General features: G+C 42.2%; 1 protein-coding gene across 7 annotated transcripts in view; it reads right to left on the bottom strand.

Moving 5' to 3' along the window:
- Positions 1–27,758, bottom strand: part of LOC145994916 (uncharacterized) — a 71,815-nt gene that overhangs the window by 36,848 nt on the left and 7,209 nt on the right. The gene's annotated exons all lie outside the window — the stretch shown is intronic.

Consider the following 27,758-nt stretch of genomic DNA (forward strand, 5'->3'; position numbering starts at 1 on the left):
GAGCCTAGAACTTGATCAAATATCCCCATTTCTTGCTTGTTTCACAGTTCAATGCCACGTGCATATGCGACTCGCAACAAGGAAGGTACTGTATTGTCACTGCAAGGGGGTTGCAACCCTTTCGCCGTTTCACCCTCCATTGTTGCCGGATCCAGTTGCCGGTCGCAGCGCCGCCATCTGCTTTCGAGAAAAGATACGTAATCAATAACAGTGGTACTTGTCGCCGCTAACCAGATGAAGCATCGGTCAGGGTCTCTTGTGTCATAATGGTGCCACGTGTCCCCGGACAATTAGGACGACAATGTGGCCCCCTCGCGGCGGCGAGTTCCAAAGGCAAACCGACGACCGCCGGCGCGGGCGAATGTGGGTTGCTGGACCGGGGCTCGTTCTGGAAACAATCTGCATTAATAATGAGGAAGGAGCAGACATTGGAGCTTGTTAAAAATGGGGGGAAATGGGGGGGGGGTCCCCCAGCTTCTTTTGGAATTCTCTGCTACTCCCTCCCTCAATCAACGTGAAAAATAAAGACTTTTAATTTTTATGTATTCTTATTCGTATTGCTTTATTTTGTGTAATCTGCGGACCAATTTCAGTTATACGGTATTTCTTGTAAGGTGGGTGAATTGAATATTTCCCTCTCTTGGTTCAAACTGTTCTTTCTAAGCTGCTATCTTGCTTCAAACTGTTCTTTCTAAGCTGCTATCTTGCTTCAAACTGTTCTTTCTAAGCTGCTATCTTGCTTCAAACTGTTCTTTCTACGCTGATCTCTTGCTTCAAACTGTTCTTTCTACGCTGATCTCTTGCTTCAAACTGTTCTTTCTACGCTGATCTCTTGCTTCAAACTGTTCTTTCTACGCTGATCTCTTGCTTCAAACTGTTCTTTCTACGCTGATCTCTTGCTTCAAACTGTTCTTTCTACGCTGATCACTTGCTTCAAACTGTTCTTTCTACGCTGATCACTTGCTTCAAACTGTCCTTTCTACGCTGATCTCTTGCTTCAAACTGTCCTTTCTACGCTGATCTCTTGCTTCAAAGTGTTCTTTCTACGCTGATCTCTTGCTTCAAAGTGTCCTTTCTACTCTGATCTCTTGCTTCAAAGTGTCCTTTCTACGCTGATCTCTTGCTTCAAACTGTCCTTTTTACGCTGATCTCTTGCTTCAAACTGTTCTTTCTACGCTGATCTCTTGCTTCAAACTGTCCTTCCTACGCCGATCTCTTGCTTCATACTGTCCTTTCTACGCTGATCTCTTGCTTCAAACTGTCCTTTCTACGCTGATCTCTTGCTTCAAACTGTTCTTTCTACGCTGATCTCTTGCTTCAAACTGTTCTTTCTACGCTGATCTCTTGCTTCAAACTGTTCTTTCTACGCTGATCTCTTGCTTCAAACTGTCCTTCCTACGCCGATCTCTTGCTTCATACTGTCCTTTCTACGCTGATCTCTTGCTTCAAACTGTCCTTTCTACGCTGATCTCTTGCTTCAAACTGTTCTTTCTACGCTGATCTCTTGGTTCAAACTGTTCTTTCTACGCTGCTCTTGGTTCAAACTGTTTTTTCTACTCTGATCTCTTGGTTCGAAGTGCTCTTTCTACACTGATCTCTTGGTTCAAACTTCCTGGGAGGTTGATGAACTCGAGAAATTACGCGAAGATAGAAAGCTGAATGGGGGTGGCTCTTGGTTCAAAGTGCTCTTTCTACGCTGCTCTTGGTTCAAACTTCAGAGGCAAGATGGACATAAAATGGGCCTTTGCAAAAGAAAAATTAGAGTTTTGTGGAAAATTGGACGTGTTGGGTATTTGTGGATATATCAATGCACAGGTGGACATTTTAATTGTGCTAATGAGACGGTGCGCGTTGCATTTATCTTAAAATTCCACCCCAAAATCGGCGTGGAAAGTTTACATAAGTCTTAAGTCTACTTTATGGTCAGATAGGCTAATCATGACTGGGCCTACGGATTAAAGTGGAATTCGAACCGCTAAGTGAGCCGAACAGGAATTTTCTATGAATACCAGGAATGAGGTATCTTGTGTCATAATGGTGCCACCGGACAATTAGGACGACAATGTGGCCCCCTCGCGGCGGCGAGTTCCAAAGATGTGGGGTATTTGACCCCTCTTCCCTGTTTAGCATCTCTTTTTACAGGGCAGATCTAACGGACATCGATAAATACCAATGCAATGAGGTTCTGTAGTTTCATGATGTCCAATTCCAATAGCTCTCAACACTTTTCCAACTAAGGAAGAGGAATGCGAGGTTAAGTGTAAATTGTATTGTTGACACTTCGTGCAGTGTAAATGCAGTGGACTTTTCGCTGGGTGTCTAAAATAGCAAATGCATTCACTTACCGAAGTTAGTCGCATATGTGGTTGTATTAGGACATTTCTTTACCTAGGTACTAATCACGACATTGGGGATGATGAATGTTTTGCATTTTTTCTTCTTTTACATCGCTCTTCTGTCTCTTTAGGTTTAACCTAACGAGGGGAGAGGGGGGTGTGTGAATGATGATTAGTCATAAGGGATCACATGATGCTGCATTGCATCGAGGGCTTCTTGCTCGAGCCTCTAATAGTTCGCACGAACGACGCTCGAGAGATTCTTCGCTCGAATACACGTATAATCGTCATTTATCCGTGGTAGTTAGCCCTCAAATATGGATCGTGAGGTGAAAGACTCAGTGAAACTGAAACTTAAGTGAACACAGTCATCATATCAATGTTAAAATATAGCATTGTCCATCTTACTGATACATAGCGATATATGAAAATGAATAGATGATTATGGGCTGAAACTATCAAGGCGGATTTTTACACATATTTATCTACGATTATGGTCTCATTGAAATAATATTTGATTCTATACACTCGAGGATCGAGCATGCAGTACTCTTAATTAAAAATATGCACACACAGGGAAAGGATTCGAACCTTGGTAGCACGCTACGAAATTCGACTTGTTGCAAGTCAAATGTTCTGGGTTCAAACTGCACAGATGTTCCTACGACATCAGTCTGAAGTTCTATAGTATCGGTTAACCTAGAGTGCATAAAAGCGCACGTTGTGTGTCTCAACTCGACATGTACGAGTTGGATACGAACGTGTCCTCTGCGCAATGTGTCTTCTGCAGAAACTCAGCTTCCCAGCATGCCCTTTGTTGCGATTCCCCTTTATGTTCTTGAGCAGAGAGCTGGGAAGTCACGGGTCGATTTCGGCGTCCGGAAAATTAGAAGTAGTCTCCGCTTCTGGGAAACTGTGATTCAGAGGCAAAACTTCGTCCAAGTTGCGTCTCGACTCGCCCCCTCGGTTCTCTCCCCCTTTTCGACCCCTCTCTCGAGTGGAGAAAGGGGGTTGAGTGCCGGATACATTTGAAATTTGTAGCTCGTTAGACATGGCGGGGACGAAAACGTCCTTTCTGGCTGCACGCTGGATGTCATTGTGTACATGCGTGTGTGTGTGCAGCCTGTGGTCGTGTGTCGAACATTGGTCACGTGACCTTCTCGAGAGACGACGTGGCCTTTTCCATGGGGATGAAGGCCAGAGGAGCAGTGGGTCCATCCAGGATATGTAATGCTCACTGAACTTTAGCATGCCAAGTAGAGTAGGTCCATCAAATCTGGAACCGTACACTTGTGCCTCTTTTCCTGCATGTTGAGCATCAGGAAATTTGTATTGAGAAAATATGTTTAAATAAATCAAGGAGACTTAGTTAGCACACCTGGGAGAGAATAAAAAAAGTTTGCAGGGTTCTTGTTGGGGAACCTGATGGCAAAGATGGAGTGACAATATTAAGATGGACCTGAAGGAAATCGGTATGGATTTCAATTGAGTGGACTACTCTTGCCGAGGTTGGGGACAAATGGAAAATATATGTTGTTGCTATGGTTATAATTATTCGGGTTTAAGAATGTTAGAGTGTTAGATTCTAGGTTGAAAAAACAGAAAATTAGACAAATTAGAAAAATTGGCTTCTCGTATTTAGTAAGCTCCATTGATTAACTTCTTTTATTTTACTTCGCTTTTCTGCCACTTTGGCTAATCGAGAAGATGAGGATGAGTGAAGATATGATTAAATCGATGAAGGGACACTTACAAAGAACACCCATGCCAAGGCTAGGATTCTGCGTTGGTGATGGGTGAGGGAAATCTACAGACAGGATCGACGGTAACAGAATGATGTGTAGTATCCTGTCACGGGGAAAATAACAAGAATTCAGGCAGATAGCAATGAAGTACATCACAAAATTGATAAAGTTGACAGACTTGGCAACACTAGCTGAATACCAGTCAGTTCCAAAACCCTTTTGCGTTTCGAAGGGAGTCTTCCCTCCCTTATTTTTTAACTCTCATCTTGAAGAGCTCTTCGATCCACTCCTCACGAACAATAGAGGTATTGTCGCCGGGCTGTGTCGTAGGGATTTTTAATCTCTTACGTCACCGAGCCTGTCAGCCACCCTTCCTCGTTAGCGGTAGGAAAAGCGTACGTGCGATAGTTTCTTGTTCGCCTGTGCAGTATGTGCCCGCATCTTAGGCAAGTGACTAATAGCGTAGCATGATTTAATTTTGACCCACGTCGACCTGGAATTATGCTAAGTCACCGCAAGAGAGGAGAGGTCATCGAGTATCTAGAACAGGGACGCCTGCTTCGGTTCTGTATATGTATTTTACATACTTAACGGGAAGGGTGAAAACTTGAAACAGCGTATTTTGTTATTTGAAACTTGTTTAAGACTCGCATTTGGGTCAGTCTATATGAAGCAGCCCAGCTCTGGTCGCCAGACAACGTCCCAAAATAGTAACATTCAACGACTGATTTAAAAATGGCAGCCATGTTTCCATCATGGCGGGCAAAAAATTTTGGATTTCAAAATCTTTACGCAATGATCAATGTCTCTGAAGCGGTAAACCCTAGATACTTGACACAAGAACGATTCTAATCAGTACACTTGAAGGAGCATATTTCTATTCCGGTCACTTAGTCGCTCTTTATTTCTTGTGTGCATCGTGACAATCAAGTTCCCGATCTAACGCCGATGGATTTTTATCTGTGTATGCTGTGAAGACTTTGATCCGAGAAAAGAGAGCGTGAGAGGTGGTGGAGGGATACGTAATCATCTGAAACAGCGGCTTGTCGAAGCTTGCAAACGTCAGTCTGAAACAGCGGCTTGTCGAAGCTTGCAAACGTCAGTCTGAAACAGCGGCTTGTCGAAGCTTGCAAACGTCAGTCTGAAACAGCGGCTTGTCGAAGCTTGCAAACGTCAGTCTGGAACAGAGCCTTGTCAAAGCTTGCAAACGTCAGTCTGAAACAGAGCCTTGTCAAAGCTTGCAACATCAGCCACAAGAATTCGTAAGGGTTTAATAGCAAAGGGCAAAGATGATCAATTTAACATTCGAACATGGTGACCAAGACCTTTCTGTTTAGTCCAGATTTGCAGGGTTGTAAGATAGGATATTTCAGTTAATTTGTTTCTTCATGGTCCTTAAATTCTAGCCCATTCTGATGTCACATGAGCACCTTTTCATTTAAGAAATTATTTACCGCTTGTTTGATTAGTTGTTTTAAGTCCACTTTATGCACAGTTAGGCTAATCGGGACTGGACCTACAGTTTAAAGTGGGATCAGAACCACTGGACAATGTGCCTCCACATGATAACGTCGTCGCCTTGTAATCAAGGGGTTCCGGGTTCGATACCCGGTGAATGCCTAACTGTGCATAAAGTGAACTTAAAAACAACAATTCATTCCATTCAAATCTTTCCCCCTGGCTTTGTACTCCTAGTACAGTCACGCACACTTCTGGGTTGTAACGGTCCCATTTACTTTCAATGGAATCTCTACACAACCCAGAAATGCCCGTGATTGTACAAGTTGCGCCAGGTAGACAAATTTCAGACAGACAAAAAAAAAAAGTCGACCTTTGTGGCGGACTGGTTAGCACAGCGGGCTACGACGACAGTGCTCCCGGGTTCGAATTCCGGCCTGGGCATGGGTGTTACCTGTGAGTGTCTCTTCATGAATTTCATCATATCATCCCTCATCCTCATCTTCGCAATTAGCCAAGTGGAGGCACAAGTGGTTCGGATCCCACTTTAAACTGTAGGTCCAGTCCCGATTAGCCTTACTGTGCATAAAGTGGACTTAAAACAGCAACTCAAGCAATTAGCCAAAAGTGGCAGAAAAGCGAAGTAAAATAAACCATATCAATCAATATCAATGAATCTATTTAAAAATAGTCTTTACTGAATTTATTAATAACCATTTTCTGCACTTCCAAAAAACTGCAATAGGCGCAAATAGGAAGAATATATTAACAAGACTGGTATCTCAAGTTCGATCCCAGGATTTAAAAAAAAAATCCGGTCAGTAGACACCTTGTCTGACGTTACATTATAACTATTTTGCAGTAACTTGTGTAACGATGCCAATGGTTTAGAGCAGGAAAGCAGGCCATAGGTTAGGAGCAGGGGTGGAGTCGAACTGGGGCTGGGGGTTGGATGTAAAAAGGGTGGGGGTGCCTTTGGTGGAGACGTGAGCGGTTCGTGGTTTCGGTCCTGCGTCTGTATCGGATCTGCCTCTCACAAAGTGATTGTTCCATGCGAAATTGGCTTCATCAGCTCGCGAGGGCGTCGGCGGTAGGGCGGCGGTAGGGCGGGGGTCAAAGCGCCATTGCCCCGTCACATCCACCAACTTCAACCAAGTTTCGTTCCCTCTCGCTGCACTGTCGCACCAAGCAACAACCACTCAGAGAAAGAAATAGTTCTCACCACGCACGTTTTTTTAACAACCTGAAAGGGGAGAAAAAAAATGAAAGGCGAAACAAAATCACCGTTGCCAGATTCGTCTACAAAAAAATATTGTTTGCGATTTCCATGTGGAAATGATAAAAAATACTTCCGCAGTAAAATTCACGAGAGTTTGTTGTGAGCAGAATGTGGTTCCTTCGGTTTATCGTGTGCTGTTGCAAGAAGTATCCTCGGTTGCGATTTGCATGTGGAAATTATAAAAAAAACAAAAAAACTTCTGCAGTAAATTCATGAATGTTCAGTATGAAGAAGGATGTGTGCTGTGGCAAAAAGAATCCCTGGTTGCGATTTTCATGTGGAGATCATAAAAAGCACCTTCAGTAAAAATCCATGACAGTTCGGTATGAAGAAAATGGTCTTTATTATGTTTGCCTGTGCTGTTGCAAACAAAATCCTTATTTGCAATTTGCATGTGGAAATTGTAAATAAAATAATTTCTACCAAAAACAATCACTAGTGTTCGGTACAAAGAGCATGTGATTCCTTCTGTTTGCCGTGTGCTATGGCAAAAAGAACTCTTGGTTGAGATTCAAAAATATTGGAATGTTATGCAGATCTCATTGTAAGATGAAAGTTTTCAAATTACAATTTACTAAAAACAAGTAAGGAAGGCATTAGGAATAGTATTTCCCATTTGGGAGATAGTTACCCCAAACATATGGGGGATGCGAACTTTATTTTGAAAGAGAAGTGGCATTATTTTGTACCACAGCTGACCCCATACCTGTGCCCGTTTTCAATATGATGGATTCCGATCTTCCATGTCAATTGCTTTTCAGGGTGGTTATTTGAGAGGGGGGATGAAGGGGGGTCCTTCTCTGGTTACGGCACCTTGGCCCTTAAGGTGATCCGAAACTTCGAAATTAGTTTGGACCCCTTTGGAATTTTTTTCAAATACCTCACTGATCATACTGATTAAAGAGCATTGTCAAACCAAAACAATAAACGCGGACAGGCAAAAATTCAAACAAAAGGGGCGGGGGGGGGGGGGCAGGGCAGTAAAATTTTTAAAACACAAAATAATATGTGTAGCACTTGTAACCCTCTTTTCAAGAGATTACTACGTCGTAGCGAACAATGCCGAATTATACGTTCCACTACCCTCAAAGATACAATCAAGTGAGCGAGCGAGGCATCTTCGTTTCGCTAGCGGGAAAGGGGGGGGGGGGTATTACAATAGACAGCAACTCCCCCTCCGCATCGATTTTCAATTTGAACCGGGCCCGTGCACGTCATATCATATTCATCTCGATAAAAATATCATCGCGGCCCACGTTCATCCCTCATTTCCGCACCCTCCACTACAAGCCACCCCCGCCCCGCTCTTTTCCGCGAGGTCTTCAATCCGTGGTCTCTCTCTCCTCCCCCGGCTACTAATACGAAGTCATTTAGGCGCACCGATCGGCTGAGACTCGATTACAACGCTCTTAATTTCCACGTCCTTAGAATCCGGCGGAAGCTGGTTTTGAGTTCGGGGTTTCTGTAGCGGATCAAAAGGGGGGGGGGGGGGATGACGGGACATTGATATCGTGGCTTACGAATAAGGCAAAAAATATTCGCCATGCCAGTCTGTATCGCACACCCCATCTCTCCTGGTGCATTAGGCTTTTTTCTGCAACACACACCTTACGGAATGATGAATGTGTAAGATTTCGGGAAAATGTCGCTCCATACTCTCACCTATTGCCGTTGAACAATTTATGCACAGAGTTTTTAAAATATACCTAGAGGAATGTCATTGTTAGTCGAAGTAACCACGCTGATAATTTACACGTACGCCAATCAGAATGTAATTATTTTGTATTGGTTTCACTTCATCCCTCATTCTGACTAATTCCAACGATGAGGATGAATAATGAGGAACCTGACAAGGAGACGTTCACGAAGAAATATGAACCCGGAAAAACTTGAATGGTGAGGTCGTTGCGTGGGTTTGGCCACCGGGCCGAGGAAGCCATATTATAATTCTTGATGTCGCATTCTTGTTAAAAAGTAAAGTTCCCCGTGCATATAGCACCGTGTCATGAAGACACATTTAGGGTAGGGCCCCACACATTCTCGATCTCGGCTATTTTGGAGGTGATGTGATCAGCGTGGCAGTCAGACGCCCTACCGAATAAACCACCGCGGCTCGCTAATTTACATGTATATTATTGAATTGTAATATTGTGTGTAGTATTATCTCTCTCTCGCTGCAACGCCAGGTGTCCCGGGTTCGAATCCCGCTCGGGCATGGTTGTTTGTGAATATCCATTAATTTCATTATTTCATCATTCATGCCCATCTTCGCAAATTAGCCAAGAGGCACAAAACGCGAAGTAAAATAAACTAAATCAATCAATCAATCAATCAATCTCTCTCTCTCTCACTCACACACACACACACACACACACAGTCTCATTCTCAGTAGAGTGACATGGCAGTAAAATCATTAAAAACAAAAATACAACAGTTTTACGCGATTGCAAGCAGTTCGTTTTTCTTATTATCACTTGGGAAATAATATACTCTATTGTACGCATGATATGCTCTTGTAAGAATGGGAATATCGTTGCTTGCCTTCTTAGCACATCCCTATATATCCATCCCCACTCTTCCCCCCTGAGGACATAGATTCTCCCTACCCTACCATTTGCTTCCGATCTCAATTTAGAATTAAAAATAGGATTCTTTTCCGCATCATCCAGAAGAACGAAAGCTAAGAGGGTGGTTAGACTGCGAAGCGGAAGAGAGAACTGATAGTGTAGTAATGTCTTCTCCTTAGAAAAAGAGTGTTAGACGGGGATAAAATGCAAGGAAAAGGGGGTGGGGTTGAGTGAGGTAGTGGTCATTGTTAAATTAGATAAAGTCTATTACAGTTTGTAAATAAATAACTGCATCATTTAGCTTTGTGGCCAAAAAAATTCTTATTTGCGTCATATGAATTGTGTGATAGGGTATAACATATTTTAAATGTAACCAGGGTGTAACTGGATATTTATTGTAACTTTTGAAACATATTTTCTACATTTGGCCACAAATGAAGTATGCATGGGAGATATATATATACATATGTTACACAATATACGCTATACAGTAATTGAGAAAACTAACGTATAGAGTTACATTTATCAAGAAAAAGTTTCTCGTAATGTCCATGAGCATGAATAACATATTTTACCACACATACATCATCATTTGTGAAACTGTCCCTCATTTAGTATTTTGTATGGCCTCCTTTAACCTTCCTGACAGCCTCAATTCTTCTGTGCATGCTGTGAACAAGATTGCGGCATATTAAAATATCTAAATCATGGTACCAAGTGTGTACAATTGCTGCCATTAGCTGGTTTCTGTTTTCAAAGTACCTTTCTCGCAGTTTCTTGTTCATAATATGCCACAGGTTTTCGATGGGGTTTACATCTGGTGAATTAGGAGGCCACCAGATTCTCTGTATACCCATCTCCTTAAACCAATTATTGACTGAACGAGATCGATGACAGGAGGCATTGTCATCCTGAAAATAAAATTTGTTCAAATTTGCACCTGAAAAATAATTCCTAGCTGTGGGAATTAATTTATGATCAAGAATGTCTATGTACTTTTCGCTGTTAACAGACCCAGTACAAATTTCAATTTTCCCAACTCCTCTCGATGTGAAGCAACCCCACAACATAACACTTGCGGAGAACTTCTGTGTCTCAGATACACATTCATCAGTTAATTCCTCCCCACTACGCATCCAAAGCTTCACTCCAGCATCGTTTCCAACAAGATTAAACTTCTTTTCATCCGAAAAAATCACACAATCCCAGTCCTCCTCTGTCCAATCTCCGTACCTTTGCACAAATGTTTTCCTTGCATCCTTATGTTTCTTTGTCAGGCGCGGCTTCTTTCACGGCTTCTTCTTGTGAAATCCAAAATACTTCAGTCTAGATACTACTGTTGAATGGCTTACCTTAATACCTGTCTCCAGTTCAATTTGTGCAGCCAGTTGACGTGAACTTATGCTTCTTTTCTGCAACGCCTATGACTTCAGTTTACGATCAACCCTCGCAGACGTTTTCTTCTTCCTTCCACACCTGTTTCTCAAGGAACATTTTCCGAACTGTTGTTGTTTCTTAATGACTCTTGATACTGTTGACTGGTTCACGTTAACTTTTCTACCAATTTCTCGTTGACTCCCCCTTCCTTGTGTAGAGCCAAAATTTGTCCTTGCTTGCGAGGTGAAGTGTCTTTCAAACTCATCATTCCTCAAATCAATCACAATCCACAGCACTACTTAAACAGCTTATGTGTTCGTAAACTTCACAACACTATAAAAGCAAACAATGCAGCAACAATCAGGCAAACAATCACGCGATAAGAACAACATGCGATACTTTGTCAATCTCCCGCCGAGCCATATAAGAAGATTCTCAAGGACACTAGCCAACAACAGACAACAAAACAAAAGACGTGCTAGAGGACCTGACGATATTTGTTTTTATGCACATTTATGAATGTGCATCCCTTCTACAAGTAACTATTGTTACTCTTTAGATGTCCTGCCATACTTTTCCCAAGTGATGCAGTTATTTTTTTACAAACTGTAGAAATATCATTAATAAATACATTTCGTTTTCCATGTATTTATTATTGAGAATCAAAAGTTTTTCACAAAGAAGAGCATTGTTTTGGCATTTTACTTAACATCAACTTTTCATTTCCTTCCAGATACGAGCCCACACACTGCACGTTATCACTGCACACTGCCTAACTGTACGCAATCTCATCCATAAATTTTACAATGCAAAGTGTACATAGAAGATTACATACGAAACAATACGTTAACATAATTAAATACAAATTGGAAAATATATTTTTAATACAGTATAACTTTCATAGCCTTTTCAACCAATTGTAGGGTTTTCACCAATTATTTTGATAATGTTTCATTCATTATACAATTAGTGCAAAATGATTACTAAACCAATGAAACGGGTGTGGACCCTTTAAACCCTCCACTTATATACGGCCATGAATCAAGCCACCTAGTTGATGGTTTCAAATGTAATTTTCAAATTAAGTTGTTTCTTAACTAGATCCGACTAGGGGTGGTATCGAAACCAAGAACGAGACACACATCAGCAAAACCGAAATGAGGCCGAGACTTGCATTACAAGAGGCTCGTCTCGGGGCGCCTTTGCTGGCTTACAGGGCCGCCGCGAAATGTTCCAATATTTTCACTGAAATGACACTTACTTACTTAGTCTGCACGTGATTTTAGTACTTTTTTCACACAAAATGTTTCTGAATGAAATAAAGAGTTTATTTTTCAACTTAAAGCAAGCAACACAACCACACTATCTGAGCGTTGCAAGTCTTAGAGAGGCCTACATTCTGACATGGACGTCGCGGAAAAAAAATTGAAACACTAAGGGCGCCGTGAAATGAAAAATCTTGGGAACCCCTGATTTAGAATGAAAGGTAAATGCATGTTTACTGGATTAAGTAAACCATACATTTTGTTTATTGTTGGGAAAAAACCTCAACCGAATGTTTCTTGGATCAATTAGACAAATCAGATTTTCCGTGTAATACTAGTACTCCCTGCATATTTCAATGCCGTCCATCAAGCGCGTTGAGTGTTCGAGTCACAATCTCACTAGCGAGAAGGGATATGGGCGTTTCTTTGCGAGTGTATTCATTAAGATTATGTATTTGGTGTAAAATTTCCTACTAATTCTAAGTTGTTTCGGATTACCACTTACCGAAAAAAAAGAATCTAGACACTTAAGCTACCTGTTTTGTGATAAAAAGAGAGATTTTCATGGGGAAAAAAATTCTTGGTCATTTCAATTTCTCGGTTTCCAAGTGAATCGTAAGTGCAAAAGACGAGAGTAACACAAAATGAAATGGAAAAAGGGGGTGGATTACATGATGCATCATCAAGCTCATGCCGCGTTGCATGCTGGTACAAAAAACGGGGGGAGGGGGTAGACTCCTGGCAAAAACGACTTCGCAGTTTTAATGGTAATTGGAGAAAAACGCGAGAGGATCCGAACCCTCCTCTTCACTTCTGAGAGTAATTACGTCATCGACGCTGACTGCACTTTCGTTCTCCGGAGGACAAAATGTGGAGTAATGCGAGTGAAGGGAAGGGTGGTAAAAGGAGAAGCGCTTGCCTCTACGGAACTCGAGAACTTGGACGCGCGATTACAGTACTGCGGGTTGCATACGCGCGAGGGGAACGCACGATCACGTGACGCGAGTGGGTGAAGCAGCTTTTACGAGGCAGGCGGGTTTCTCGGTGTAAAGAACCGTTAAAACCAAATTATACAGGCTTCAGCTCCATCCCAGATGCAACCCGCCGAAAATCTGCACGGCAAAAGAGGAGCATTGACCACGTTTCGGAAAAAAAAATCGCGATGGAATTAAAGGGAACTGAAATATTACGGCACGCTCAGCGATTTTCCCCCTTAATACGCGCTGGAAAGCAATCAAGATTTTTTAAACGGGAGTGAGTCATGAGCAAGCAGCGTGTGCGTTTGAAAAGAACAGCTGCCGTATTCTTATATATATAAAAAGTAATAAACAATGCAAGATTCTTGGAGACGAGACTGAAACGGGCTTGCAAATTCTATACTCTCTGCTCGAGATTCTAGTCTCGTTCATCACCTTGGTAAATTAGAAAAGTAAGGTATTTGAAAAAAACCACTTGTACCTGATGCACGGCCTACTTGTGGCCGACCGACCTGTGTGCGCTGGAGTGGGTGGTAATCTCAGTTGCGAAGTGGACTAGGGCTATGCGGCAGTGGCGGCGATTGAGTGCGAAAACTGGGGGGGAGCAAGGACAATTTCCTATCGCTTGATTTGATTTGCTTTACTTTACTTCGCTTTTTGTGCCACTTTTGGCTAATTTGCGATGGGGATGAGTGATGATATGATGAAATTCATGAATGAACACTCACAAATATCCATGCACAGCCCAGGATTCGAACCCGGGACCCCTGGCGTCGTAGTGCGATGTGCTAACCACTCCGCCACTGGGGCCGGCTCCTATCTCTTGGTAGGTTTTCATTGATTGATTGGTTTGCTGTTTTAAGTCCACTTTATGCACAGTAAGGCTAATCGGGACTGGACCTACAGTTTAAACTGGAATCCGAACATATGTGCTTCCACCGGTTATCGAACCCGGGACCTCTTGATTACAAGGCGACAACGAAACCACTGCGCCATCGGGTAGGCTCCTATCTCTTGGTAGGGCAGAGTGGGTGGGTGGGTGTGTGTGTGGGGGGGGTGGCAGGAAGTGGGGGGTGTCGTTCCCACAGGAGAATATTTCGATATGTACACTCACCGGCAATAAAAATGGGACACCTAGATCCTGAAGGCGTTGTGTGTGTTGCCTAACTCTACGGTGGTGGCTTTCCATTGAAAAACTTGTACCCATAGCAGAAAACCCTGCATCTTCCACGTACTCGGAATTTATGGAGCAAATGAGCGAGAAGTCCCTAGTTCACAGTGATCTCTTTTTTTTCCCTTTCTTTCCGGGAAAAAACCATCCACCAGTTAGTATCTTCAACTGATCTGTCCCTGTTTTTAATCCTACTTCATTAGCATCTCCTAATTAATGGCGAAACACATCAATTACATCCTCCAGTCCTCCATCTTCTGATGAGGGGGAGATGTTAAAAAAGAGGGACGGTCGAGGGGGGGGGGGGGCGCTCGGCTAATTTAACCCTCACGGACTCCGTCACACGTACTAACGCGGGACGATTAAATAAATGAAATCAAGCTTAAACCGCGCTAACGACTCTCCCCTTTTCACCTTTCATGCGCGACTAAATGAGCAGTTGGAACGGGGCGACCTGCCGATCCAATCCTCAGGAAGAAAATCACCCACATCCTGCTCTTCACTTCCGCGGGTGGCTCTGTCCAGGAAACGGACTGCGGATTCCTTCATCAAGTCTTCTGGCAGGAGGGGAATGGGACGTGCTCGTTTTGAGCAAAGCTCTTGAATTATTGCACCGGCAGTCATTTGCCTCACTTTCCATGACTAAACGCACGGACGTGAAATTAGGCGGGAGGCAGAAGTTCGCGCTGTTGCCACGTCGGAGCACAATCCCGTGCGTTCGGAGGTTTAAGAGAATGAAAGATCTCGTTGCAGAGTTGGTACTTTTAATCCATGTGATACAGAACAGACAGTATTTGCACGAAAGGTAAGGGATGACACAAAAGTGCCCAGGAGAGAGAAAGGTCTCTCTGACGCTCGAACTAGGCAACGCAGCGACGTTGCCACAGTGCGCGGGAACCAGCGACTTTTGTTCCCCTCTCGCTTTGCATTTCCCATATGTGGCAACAGCGCAATTCTGCCCAGCTGTCTGGTTCAATCCGCAATGTCCCTATCGAACTGCAAAGCTGTTCTGCCTTCATGCAATGACTAACCTACACTTGACAGGTCTGTATCAAGCCAATGTCTTGACGAAGGCATTCCTCGCTTACGTCAGAACACCACGATGGCTGTTCCTTGTGTTGCGAGTGAAACCTTTTCTTGAGCATGGTAAAACCGGAAATTGCTCGGTCGACAAAACATGTGTGTGTACACATAGTTTTCAAAGAATTGGGGGTGTAAGGGGTGACCCTTTCCGATGACACCCAAATGTCAACCTCCCCTTCACGTAGGACAACCTGGACGGCACTTTGCAGGCTAGCGAGGCACTGGCGTCTGGACTCACGGCCAGTATAATCCTCTGTGGGGGTCGTATTGTGTCGTTCATATATGTTTGTGTTTGAAGCGATTTTTCAAGTTTATTATTAAGCTGGACATGATGTTTGAAAAATATGATGAATAAAGAATTTTCAGATTCTCATGCATTCGTTATCGAGAAAAAAGCAACAACTTTAAGTTACGGGTATGAAATGGGAGTTTTCGACTCTCTCCTACGACAAATCAAATCTTCAAAGCGTCATCTTTCCGTTCATGTGTTTTTCTACACCATTGAAAGTTACCAAGAGATCAAGAAAAATAATACTCTCACGAGCGTAATACGAACATCCAGCGCACAGACCTCTCTCTCTCTCTCTCCATCTCGTTCCGGGAAACAGTAGGTGCGGGAGGTGCAGCTTCGGGTCCTCGCGTCTGGCTGGACACAAACTGTTCATCCTGTCCTTAAGCCGACCCTGCATTAAGTAAGCCATCCTCAAGCTATTCTGGTGCGTCTAGAAATGAATCATGTGCTGGTGAATTCGGTGGTGAATGAATTCGAGCAGCTACATAGGTACTACATCAAAAGTCGAATAATCGAGATGAATCGTTATAACAGCGGCAGTGGATAACTTACTTTCGGGCGACTTCAAAGAAAACAAGAAAGAAGTTGAGAATAAGATCCATCTACCAGTCGTGCCGAGAAGCACGTATCTCGCCGATCAGCAACTTTCTATCTTATTGACAAATGTATGTACTCTTAATCAACCTGATCGGTTAGTGATAAAAAAAAAAGTCGGGGAGGGGTGTCATTACCACAGCGGCTTACGATGATAATTTGCGAAGCTGAGAGAGGGGTCAGACACGTTTTTTACCCCCTCCCCGCCCTCGGACTCTTTGTGAGGCTTGCCGCAAAACTTGGTCCTCGAGAAGACATTGCGAGACGTTTTACAAGATCCTTGAAATCAATGGATGGAGTAATGCGACGAGGCAACCGGGCTGGAAAAATGAAAGCTCGTAGGTAATATGTGGCTTTTGAGATCCGTGTGGAAAAAGCTGATGTCCGCTTTACATTACCCGATCCGACAAGCGAATTTATTACCGCTGGTTCGCGTATCAACGATCCATGTAGAGATCTGGTTAATTTGAAGGCTGGTATGACTGCCGACGTCTCTCCGTGCGGTCGGCGTCTTAATTGATAGCCCTGGCCTGTATTTTGTCAATGAACGTAATTGGAGGAGGACCTGCTTCAAATCTCAGAGCAAGGGCTGAGGTTTCAGTCCCGGAAAATAAAAATGTCGACGTACCGAGAGAGAGAAAAAAAAATCTATGCTACTTTCACAGCTTTAGTTTTATGGCATACATGTTATCCATTGGATATGAAATTTCCAGCGTAACATGTTTAATAAATTAGTGTATTTGTGGTTTACGAATGAGTGATGAAGGGACGGTCACAGAAAACACCCACGTCGAAATTTGACCCGATAACTTCGATGGCAAGATCGAAAGTACGCCACCAAGCGAGATAGCAATAAATTAATGCGCACGCGCGCTCGTATGTGCATGCTTCCCTGTGTTTGACGTGTATAAGACATTAACGAATTGAAACCTTAAGATTTAGGATCAAAATACACATAAAATGACAATTTGTACAAATTTTGACTTCTAAATCTCGTGAAACAAATTCTTGGAATTTCTCAGGTTTCCAGTCATTTATCTCCCCACTCTAAATTACTGAGAGAGAAAGAGAGAGATAAAGATAAAATATATATGTAAAAGGAGAGAAAGAGGAGATAAAAAGAGAAAAGATAGAGGGAGATAAGGAAAGAAAGAAGCACATAAAAGGGAGAGAGAATACATAAATCGAGAGAAGGAAAGAGAGTGAAGGAGTGAGAGAAGCGAAAGAGTTTGAAAGAAAAGAGATAAAAGGGGAGTGAGCGAAAGATAAAGAGTGGGAACGAGAGAGAAAAGCAAGCATATGGAGAAAGAGAGAAAAATTAATAATAGAGAGACTGAGAGAGAGAGAGAGATAATGGAGCAAGAGATATAAAGAAAAAGGAGAGAGGTATGGAGAGACGAAAGGGGGAATACCTGGTTAAAACGCTGAATCACGGTAGACCCACACAGCCAGGTCGCCAAAGAAATCGAGCGAAATTTAACCCGGGAGTTACTACGGTGCAACTAGTGCCACCTGGAACCAAAGTTCGGAATCCCCGCCTCAAATAACAGAGGTGGTTTCTTCTTAATCGACCGTACCGACAACAAAAGGTGGGAATCATTGTTAACCCGTCACCGTCTCAACTTTCGACGCTGCCTGTTACCAGACACGGGGGCTATTGAAAGGGGGTTTCCAGAGAAGACGCCGCGCCGCCTTCCTCGGTTGTCAAAGCAGAGTCTATTGGAAGTTCAAGAGATGTGCAAGGAATAAATTACGGTAGTTATGAAGAGGTCTGTCTGCCCTCCTACATTCACACTGTAACCAAGGCTGTATGTACTAAGCCCCGCTGGAATAATATCCAATATCAATTCCAAAATTCGACCCTAGGCCCAAAACATCAATAAACACACACTAGAAACCCAAAGAACAGTTTAAACATTTTGCAAACAATACTATACTAATATATATATATACGAGGGATGATCGAAAAAAAGGTTACAAAGCATATAACTTTTGTTTTAGTCACTGTAACGTAACGAAAATTTATGTGTAAATTAATAACATGTTTGTCTTGTTGCGAGTTTGAGGACTTCGGATTCTGACCATGTATACCCGAGAAGCGGACATTTAAAATGGTGACTCGTCTAGAAAATTGGTCAAGAGTAGAAGTGAGGGCAGTGGTGCGGTTCCTGTGGGCCAAAAACACTACACCTGCTGACATTCATAGACAGATTGAGGAGGTGTATGGGGAGGGGACAATTTCAAGGCAACATGTAGCTAAGTGGTGTCGTACCTTCAAAGAAGGACGGACCAGTATTGTTAATGACAACCCTGGACAAAGCTGTATGCCCAGTACCTCAACCACTGACGTGAACTGTGCTCTTGTGGATGAGTGTATTCGTGAGGACAGAAGAAGAACATTACGCTCAATATCAGCTGAGCTGGGACTACCATTTGGTTGGCGGCCCACCATTATCTGACATGTGATGATGTCAAAAGAACTGCCTCACGGTGTCTACGAGAACTTGACGCGGATTTCTGTGCAACCGGTATGGAAAACCTCATCTACCGTTGTGACAAGTGCTTGAACAAAAAAGGTGATTACATCGAGGACTAGTGTTGAGTGCCCTCCATCATCAGGTGTGTTGATCTTCCAGCTATGTCTAACACATACGCCATAATAGGCTTTGTAACCTTTTTTTCGATTATCCCTCGTACACACACACACACACACACACGGTTTCTATAAATTACTGTAGTTATACAAAAGCGACCGTTAATTGTGAAGAAAGTGTATGTGTAACAGAAATGGTTTATACATCAAAAAATACAGCATATCTTCAAGTTTATTGTGGCACGTTGTTAGTTTCACTGGAGGCGTGAGCGTTTGCTTATCTTACACAAGTACCGAGTTGGATTGGTCGTGGTGGAACGATTCCGTGGCCACCTCGTTCGCCTGACTGCTCCCATGGATTTCTCTATCTGGGGTTACATTAAAGAACGGTGTTTGCTCCCCCTCTTCTCAGCAACGTCGACGAGGTGGCTACGGAATCTGAAACTAACAACGTGCGACAATAAACTTGAAGATACGCTGTATTCATTGATGTATAAAACATTTCTGTTACACATACACTTTCTTCACAATTAACGATTAATTTGTATAACTAATTTATAAAAACCCTGTATAAAAAAGCAGCAGCAGCTCTATTGGTCTTCCTTTCTGCAAGTGGTGTAGAAACATGGTGATTTCCGAAAGAAGATATCCAACGAATTTAAGTCTCCCGGTGACGCAGGCTCCCATGTTCGATATCTGATGGAAACAAGTAATGGTTCGGATCCCACTTTAAACGGTACCTCCAGTCCTGATTTGCCTTTTGTGCATAAAGTGGATTAAAATGACTTTGTTGCTATTGGTTTATCTGTCTCTAGGTAACGCAAGAACAAGGGAATTTCCGAATCATGGTGCCACACGAAACATGATTGACAGGAAGGCTTTCTGTTAGGCACCACAAGTATTCAGCCACACTTCATTGAATCTGGTCCTAGTTCCAGAAGAAGACCGGTTTTGTCCAGATCGGAAGCTGGCAAAAGTAACACAAAATAATGACTTGATTTCAATAAGTAACGCGTTACAATTACTTACATACCTTTGTAAATTACCGAAATGGAACTGAGTATTTGTTCTTGTTCCCAAACTTTAGATACAGCAGTGTCTAGTTTCTCATATTTCTTGCTGTGTCTATTAATATCTGATTCTTGCAAAAAAAAAACCGCAAGGGATGGCAAAATCCTTGTACAGGTAAAACTTTGGGGAACTTATTTTGTACGTTTTTTTTTTTCAATAAATTTAAACTTTTCATGAAATTCGTATGTCCGATCTTGTCCTTATTAATAGGTGTGAAGTGCTTGCTACCCCCTTGCGATTTTCATCCGGAAGCTACAATGGATCGTCGTCATGCTCTCCCATATTACGACACTATCGCCCCCTGCAGGTCGTATGCCTCCCCTTCCTTAAAAAGAGAAGAAAAAGAAGCCAATCGTGTAACCTGGCACCTGCTGGTCTCACCGTCATTAATCAAAACCCCTTACCTGAATCCACCTGCGAGAAGAATGCCTGATTGATGACGTAGGAAGCTGAAAAGTGTGCAACGGGAAGGGGAGGGTTCTTTCACAAAATTCCTCGTCCAGGGAACCCCCTTCCCACCCATGGTACCACCTACCACCCTTCATCACCGAGGAGTTCGCTTCTGGACTTGTGAAGAGAGCGGAGGGGAAGAACGGGCTCTTCCTTTCAAACGTGATGGAGTATTATCCACCTGAGCTTAATAAATTATAGCCAACTGCTCCCCCCGCTGATAAGCTACGGCTTACCCGCGGAGACTTTGCCCCTTCCATGGGAATCCCCGTTTTGCTTTCTTTGCTCTTCTCCACCCTTTCTCTCCTCCTGTTCTATAGCATAACTGCTTCTGCATGTCCACAAGGGCTGAGGAATCCTTTTTCTGGTACCTCTAGCAACCCTCGTAGTGAGGGTGTGACCCAAAACCATCTTCGAGAGGAGAATCGACAATGGACACTGTGAAAATATACTGTGCTGTAAAATATCCCCACTTTTTTTTTCCTTTTTAAGGAAAACATTGTTACGCTGAATCTAAGCCTTTTTCGTAAAACCACTATGATGTTCCAAATTGTGAAAAATTACATTGATTAGATTCAGAGCATTGAAGTAAATCTTAGTTTGGTTTGCTTTTGCTGTTGTCTAGATATATGCAGTTTACAAGATTCTTGTTGGGAAACCTGATGGTAAGAGACCTGTAGGAAAGGCAAGACGAAGATTGAGGGATAACGTTGAGATGGACTTAAAGGAAATCGGTAAGGATGGAAAAGATTGAATTGATCGCAAAGGATACGGACAGATGGAAGGCTTGTGTTGCTGCACCCATGAACCTTCGGGTTTAAGAAGGCTAGAGTTAGTTAGTTATGTAATGGAAAATAGACTTACGTAGCCAGGAAATTACTGCAAAAACCTACACTGTAAAAATGGTCCCAACACAATTGGGTCGATGTTTAACCTCTGGTGTTAAATTTGTGTTGGTTTATAACCAATTTTTTGTGTTTTTTTTAACACTACTGAGGTTAAATAAACGTTGAGGAAAATGTGGTGTGGACCTCTGCGACAACTATCTGTGCCGCTTTAGCAGCAATGCTTTTTTTTCTCCTTCTGTGTAAATACAACAGTGAAAGCAAACCACAAGTAAGATTCACGTGAATACGTATTGTACGCAGTTTTATTATTATTATTACTTAGAATGTGGAGTATCACAGGTTTATCGAAAGTGCTGAAAGTAGAAGGCCAACACATATATCTTTGCCGCGGTGCTTATCCCAATTTTAGTTTCGTCTCCTCTCTCTTAGCATCACGTGTTCTACCCTGCTCGCCAACCTTCGCCATTGTTGCCAATTGCCATTCCATTCCTGGACACACTCGCGGTTCACACCCTTCGACAGGGACGGTAATGTGGCAATATAGCATAACGTAGTGGTTGCTTCTTTTATGCGGTGCATATTTCTGGCACGGAAGGAGAGGAAAAGTGACTGAGTTTTGTTAACATTGGAAGCGCCATATTTTTATTTTAAGTATTTGACCGCCTCCAGTAGTATTGTCAATATTTCATCACTTTAGAATTGCTAAAAAAAAAAAAAATGTCGATGCATGAGCATTTAAACTCTCGGCTCCGGCACGTGTTCTTGTAGGAATTGTATAAAAGAAGCTGTGATTTTTGCTCTTTAATGCGATGCTTTTTTTTTTTTTGTTGTTGTTGTTGTTGTTAAAATCGGCATTCTTTGATGGGTGACACGTTCATAAAAGAAAAAGCCGCGCGACTTATCATCTGGTGGCAATATATGTACTTCTTATTCTTGTTATTGTTGCGGAAGCCGGCATCTTTTGTAAATGTACAACAAAGGCAGCCGATTGTCGGTCATCACAGAGGCAATAATACTGCTCAAGGAGGAGTGTTTGTGGATCAATTGTCGCGGTTTAACACGTTCGAAAGTTACACTGTTCTACAAATTTTCACTTTTTTCTGTTACAAAAAGGAAAGTAGCTGATTCTTACTGAAATTTGACCTCCTGAACACGAATATGCACTTCATTTTCTAAGGTTGGCTCTTAATTTGAAGTTACGGCATAATTCATGCTACCCATAAGCAATGCATTGGCGCTTATTTTTCAAGATAAGCATAATTCACGTTACATAACAATCATAATCAATGTGGGCATAACTTAATAAATATATTAAGAGTGCCCGCAAAAAGAGGCCAGGGGGGCACTTGCCGTGAAAGACGGATGCAAACTAACTTAATGCTGGTCATGCTTTATGATAATTCTCTTAACTGGGAGAAGCATAACTCTGTTTCCTCCACTTTAAACACATCCGTATTCAGCATCCTCAATTAATAAAGATTGGGTACTCTCATTTCTGTAATAAAATGTGTGTAGAACAGTGTTATTAGTTCTCAAACCAGTGGTAGTGTCAGTCGTGTATCAGATGTCGTTGCAGTTCCAGTACCAGTGTGGACGGGCTTACTGGGAGTGAACAGTTAAACTGCCACCATGTCCATTAATGCAATGGAAAAATAATTGGGGTAATTTTACGCTTGTATTAGTCCACATTTAGCGGTTTTAGTCCATATGAATGTACATATAGAGCCAGTTGTTAGAACATATTAATCCCAGCCCTGGTTATAATGCATGGCGTTTAAAACTCAACGTTAGATAGAGCTGAGTTATCTAATTTTCTTGTTCTACGAACAGCTGTGCCTCGGCGCACTGTACCGATTTTTCTATTGAACAGATTAGCAACACTGGTTTTCGCGATCTGCTGCGCCAGTCGCGGAGATATACGTGTTTGCCTTATATGTCAGCTGTCACCTAGAATGAACCAGTAGAAATATTTTCTCGTCGCGAAAGACAAGAGATCACTGTTTCAAAATCTAGACGATTTCAAATCATTCGAGACAAGAGAGAGACTTCCTCTGAAGTCTGGGTCGAGATTTGACTAGAATGTACGTTATATGAGGATTTGACCTGAATTAACATTGAATTACTATGCCATAACCAAGAAAGAGGGGCATTCATTGCCTTCCTCTTTGTAGCTGAAGCTTTGCCTCGAAAAGAGTTTGTCTGCATGCTTCCCTAACCCCAGTTCTCTTTTCTCTCTCCAGTTCCCAATTCGTGTGTTTCACATCTTCCATAGTTTGGCCATACCATTTCTGTCATGTGCGTCCATTTGTTCTCACCCCTTCTACATACACTTTAAATATTTTCCTCACCGCTTGGCTCTATTGATAATGTCTAAATACACTGTAAAAATAAACGGAAAACATATCTGTATCGAGGCTCTCGAGTAACAACTGCCTTAATGGATTAAGTGGTCGACTCGCAATCTCGTCACTGAAGGTTCCCGGATCGAATCGAGACCTGAGCATGGCTGTTTCTTCGAGTGTGTCCTATTTTATGAGTTTCATCGTGCATGCTTATCGTCGACATTAGCCTACAATGGCACAAAAGCGACGGGTCAAATCTCGTCCACGTAGCACCCAGCCCCCTAAACAGACTTGCATTTACAACTTACTGACCTGCCCTCGTACATATGCACTTAAACATAATTATGCAAATTATCTGGCGAAATTTCGAGCTATGCAACATATCGTGGCCAGCAGTGCATACGCATACGAGAAACGTTCCAAGCACATGTTATCTCCCAATTTATGGGCTGCAAGGGTTTACGAAGGAGGGGGGGGGGGTGCACCGTACAATCTTCTCCGAAACTGATAAATTCTTTCAGACGACAAGTACGCACACCCAGAAAAATCTACTTCTGTTTCGTTATTTTAATTTATGCTTATCGGGATCGGGCAGAGGAAAACGCCGTGTACACAATCGCCGCTTTTCTGACACGCATGCTATTAAAGTAGGAGGAACAAAACTCGCTTGAATATGCATGAGTACGCGATAAGCCTCCGCTCCTTAAGCGGTTGTAATTCAAACCTTGTCTCCTGAAATTGACATGAAATTCCGCCTCGGGGCGATACGCGCACAGAAGTCGCCGGCCACAAGTGAATACAATGCCCAGGCTCCAATGCAAACTGAACCAGTTATTTTCCACCTTCTTTTGTTTGCCTCGACCCGCCATGTGTGTCGCATCTCCTTTCGGAATCATCCCGGCTCCTGTTCCTCTTTCCCACTTTCTTTCCGCCACCCGAGGTGACCTCGCGAGAACAGGAAATGGAAGTGCGAACGGAAAAGACGACGGCGGAGGTGGGGAAAAAAAGCGCGGGAAAATGAATAAATGCAATACGAGGACTCATGTTAATTTACCACCACACTTCCGTCGCTATAGAAACCAATACAACTCATATTCAATGTCTATTGGGGTGCAACATTCAGAACTCTCTAGTACATCCAGGGGATGGAGTAGCTAGGTCCTCCCCTCCCGTTGTGCACATTTTCATGTCTCCAGTCAACAAAGTGGCCGAAAGTTTGAAAAAAAATATTTCCTGCTACATTTATTGATATGATTGCTAATGTTTTAGAAGGTTTTTCGTTTTGATTATTTCGAATCGTACTGCCTATTTTTAATGCCTTTTTGGCCATTTTCAAAGATTTATTATTATTATTATTGTATAGAAGTATTTTTCTTTCAAAAACATTATGGTGTTGCCAGAGACAATTACATAACTGGAAAAAAAAAAAGTTCGAAATTCTCATAGCATCCACAAAAGTCTTCGAGGAATCGATGCAGCAGCTGATTGAAGTGGCAGGAGAAAAAAAAATAGCTGTTGTATAGAAAAGAGCAAACGTGTAATGTGTGCAAATTGAAATTGGAAAAATTGAAAACAATTTCGTGATATTCTAAAAGGTAGAAATTATTTTCTTGGCGGGTTACAGTAGCCGGTTTCATGTATGCTCCAATTACTTCTATCCAAGTAGACAGATCATTTTCTGTTCTGAAAGAGCAATCTTTCTTATACACTGCTATCTATGAATGTCGAAACACCTAGTGGTTTTATGCAATCAAGACATCAAAGGAAAGTAAAAATGATATTTCCATGTAGGTTTTAACTTTTTGAATGAAATTATTGGAATTTTCCACTTCTTTTGTGTTTATTGTGCCTATTTTCTTTTCTCTTGGTGCCTATTTTTCACACTATAAATGCCTTTTTTTTTGCCTGCCTGTTTCAATTAAAATAAATGCCTGACTAAAAATTAAGAACCGAAGGGGAAAATGTGTGAAATCGTTGATATGGGAGGAAATAAGAAGTTTCATTAAGATTCAACATTTCATCAAAAATTGTTGACTGTCTGACAATGTCACGCAAGGCTTCTATGCGTTGGTTAAGTCTAGATATGCGAAGAGGTGGATGCAGTCCTATCAAGAAACGACAAGAAAAGTAACGAGACCACAAATATCCAATACTTCTTCGAATTTACATAAGGAAGAACCATTACACGTGGTGAACAATTTTACACGACACAGTATGTACCAAATGAAGGAAGTCATATTTATTTCCTGGCGCCATGAACAATTTTGGCACTCCCTGAAATCATACGCCCTATTCCACAGCTTGCTTACTCATTCACTACTTTTAGTTTCTTTCTCAGACTTTTCCAATGTTTTTCTTTATATAAGATATAATATTTCGCATAAAGAAATTTGTTTTAACATGTTCCCAAATCTTTCAAATGCAAAGAAGAAAAAAAAACTTCATTTTCCTCGATAATTTTCGTGCATTTTTAAAATTCCAAAAACAACACTTTTGCAACTCAAGATTCATTTACAGACTTTTCCAGATTCGCCACGATTTCCAGGTCTCTTGCTGTTAATATGACACCACTTTCAAATCATTTACCTCACCTGCTTCCCATATACTACGTTCCACCTTGATAGCGTTAGCACACAAAACAGGGTAATAAGACCAGCCCAGAGACACGAAATGGTCTCTGCACAAAACGGGGTTTCCTCCTTGGTAGGAAATAAGACACGATCACGTGATATCCATCCGCGAAGCGCTTTTCAAGGTGCAAATTGATGATGGGAGGGGGCGGTAGTTTGTTCTGCCCCTAATTGCGGGGCCCTTGGAAACGCCACTCTCGCCCCCGCCGACCCCAAGAAAAAAGCAGAGCCCTCGCATGACAAGAAGTCATCACTCGCCAAGGCGCGACTGCTCGCAACGTGCAGTAATACCCCTCATCCCCATATCGGCCTTTATTCAGGCAGCTTCAGCAAGCCACAAAGTACCTAATGTGGGTCTGTTAGGGAGACGGGTCAACGACACGTCTCCCGCGTTACGTGAAGTGGCGCTGTGGGTAGAAAACAGCAGAATGAGGAATGGATTTTTGGATCTTCGAGACGACAGAAATTGTCCTTTGTTTCCTTGGAGAACACCGTCTGCGCAATTTATTCTCTTTTGAAGATCGTCACGTGAATATTCCTCGCAAATGAAAGAGCCATTCTTCAACGCCTCACGGGAAGCGGTGATGTTTCTTCGAAGATTGTACGAACAGATGAGATAAATATGTATACAGGGTGTCCCCTAATCCAATGAAGGAATGTCGCATTCAGGAACAGATTCAAGGTGTTGGCGCCTCCTAGGACTTTGTAAAAATACCGCCTCCACACACTATTTTCCGTGAAGGCCTTGTGGATTTTGCATTTGTTACAGTATGCACGAATAATGCCAGATCTAAATGCACTTCAGAACCATCAAAAAATTTTGCAATATTTTTCCATGTGCTATAATTTATTGTCTACGAAACTACATGGAACATAAGAGTTCAAATGATTGAAAGGATAAGTCGTATTGCAACAAATTTGAAGAGCACATGTGCTTCATTTGGCAAGAAAACAACATACTGAAAATTATATTTCATGTGTACAATTCAATGACTTCAAAAAGGCATTGGAGTTGAAGAGCTGTATCTTTTGTGAGTTTGTGAGTAACAGCGAGAGAGAGAGAGAGAGAGAGAGAAGGGGTGCGAGGGTACATTTTTGTAGTAGCCACATATTCGGCATTTACACACCCACAAGAAGTCAGAGCATCAAGAGGAAATTAAGCGATATCGAAAGAAAATTAACCATGTCCCTTTCATTTTACCGAAGTTTCAATCTTTGTTTTGGAAGAGTTCAGAATAGTGTGATCCACAATGTAGTAATTCATACATATAAATTTAAGCCGTGTTACATTAACTACAACATACTTTTCACCTGACCTTCGGTTTCAGCAGAACTCCTGTAAGAAGACAGTCAAGAAACAAAGTGCTTCTCCAACTTCCAAAATTGCAATTCCACGTTTAGCAATCTTGATTCCTCACAGTAATATTACTCTGAACGGAACTGAGTTATAAACAATATCGGGCAATGTTTTACGATATGGTGACCTAATTAAGACAAATACATTGTGAATCACAAAGTGCCCATGACCATAAATACTCCTACAAGACATTATTCCTTCTTATTGGTCACAAAACAGAATCTATAAATAACCTCCAGGAAGACTGTCGCTATTACCCACTTCATTCTCCTTCACTTGTATAGACAACCAACTCCAAACTTTACTTGCATATATTTCCTTAC

This window comes from Lepisma saccharinum, chromosome 11 (assembly GCF_977018435.1).
Source record: "Lepisma saccharinum chromosome 11, izLepSacc3.1, whole genome shotgun sequence".
NCBI classification, from domain to species: Eukaryota; Metazoa; Arthropoda; class Insecta; order Zygentoma; family Lepismatidae; genus Lepisma; species Lepisma saccharinum.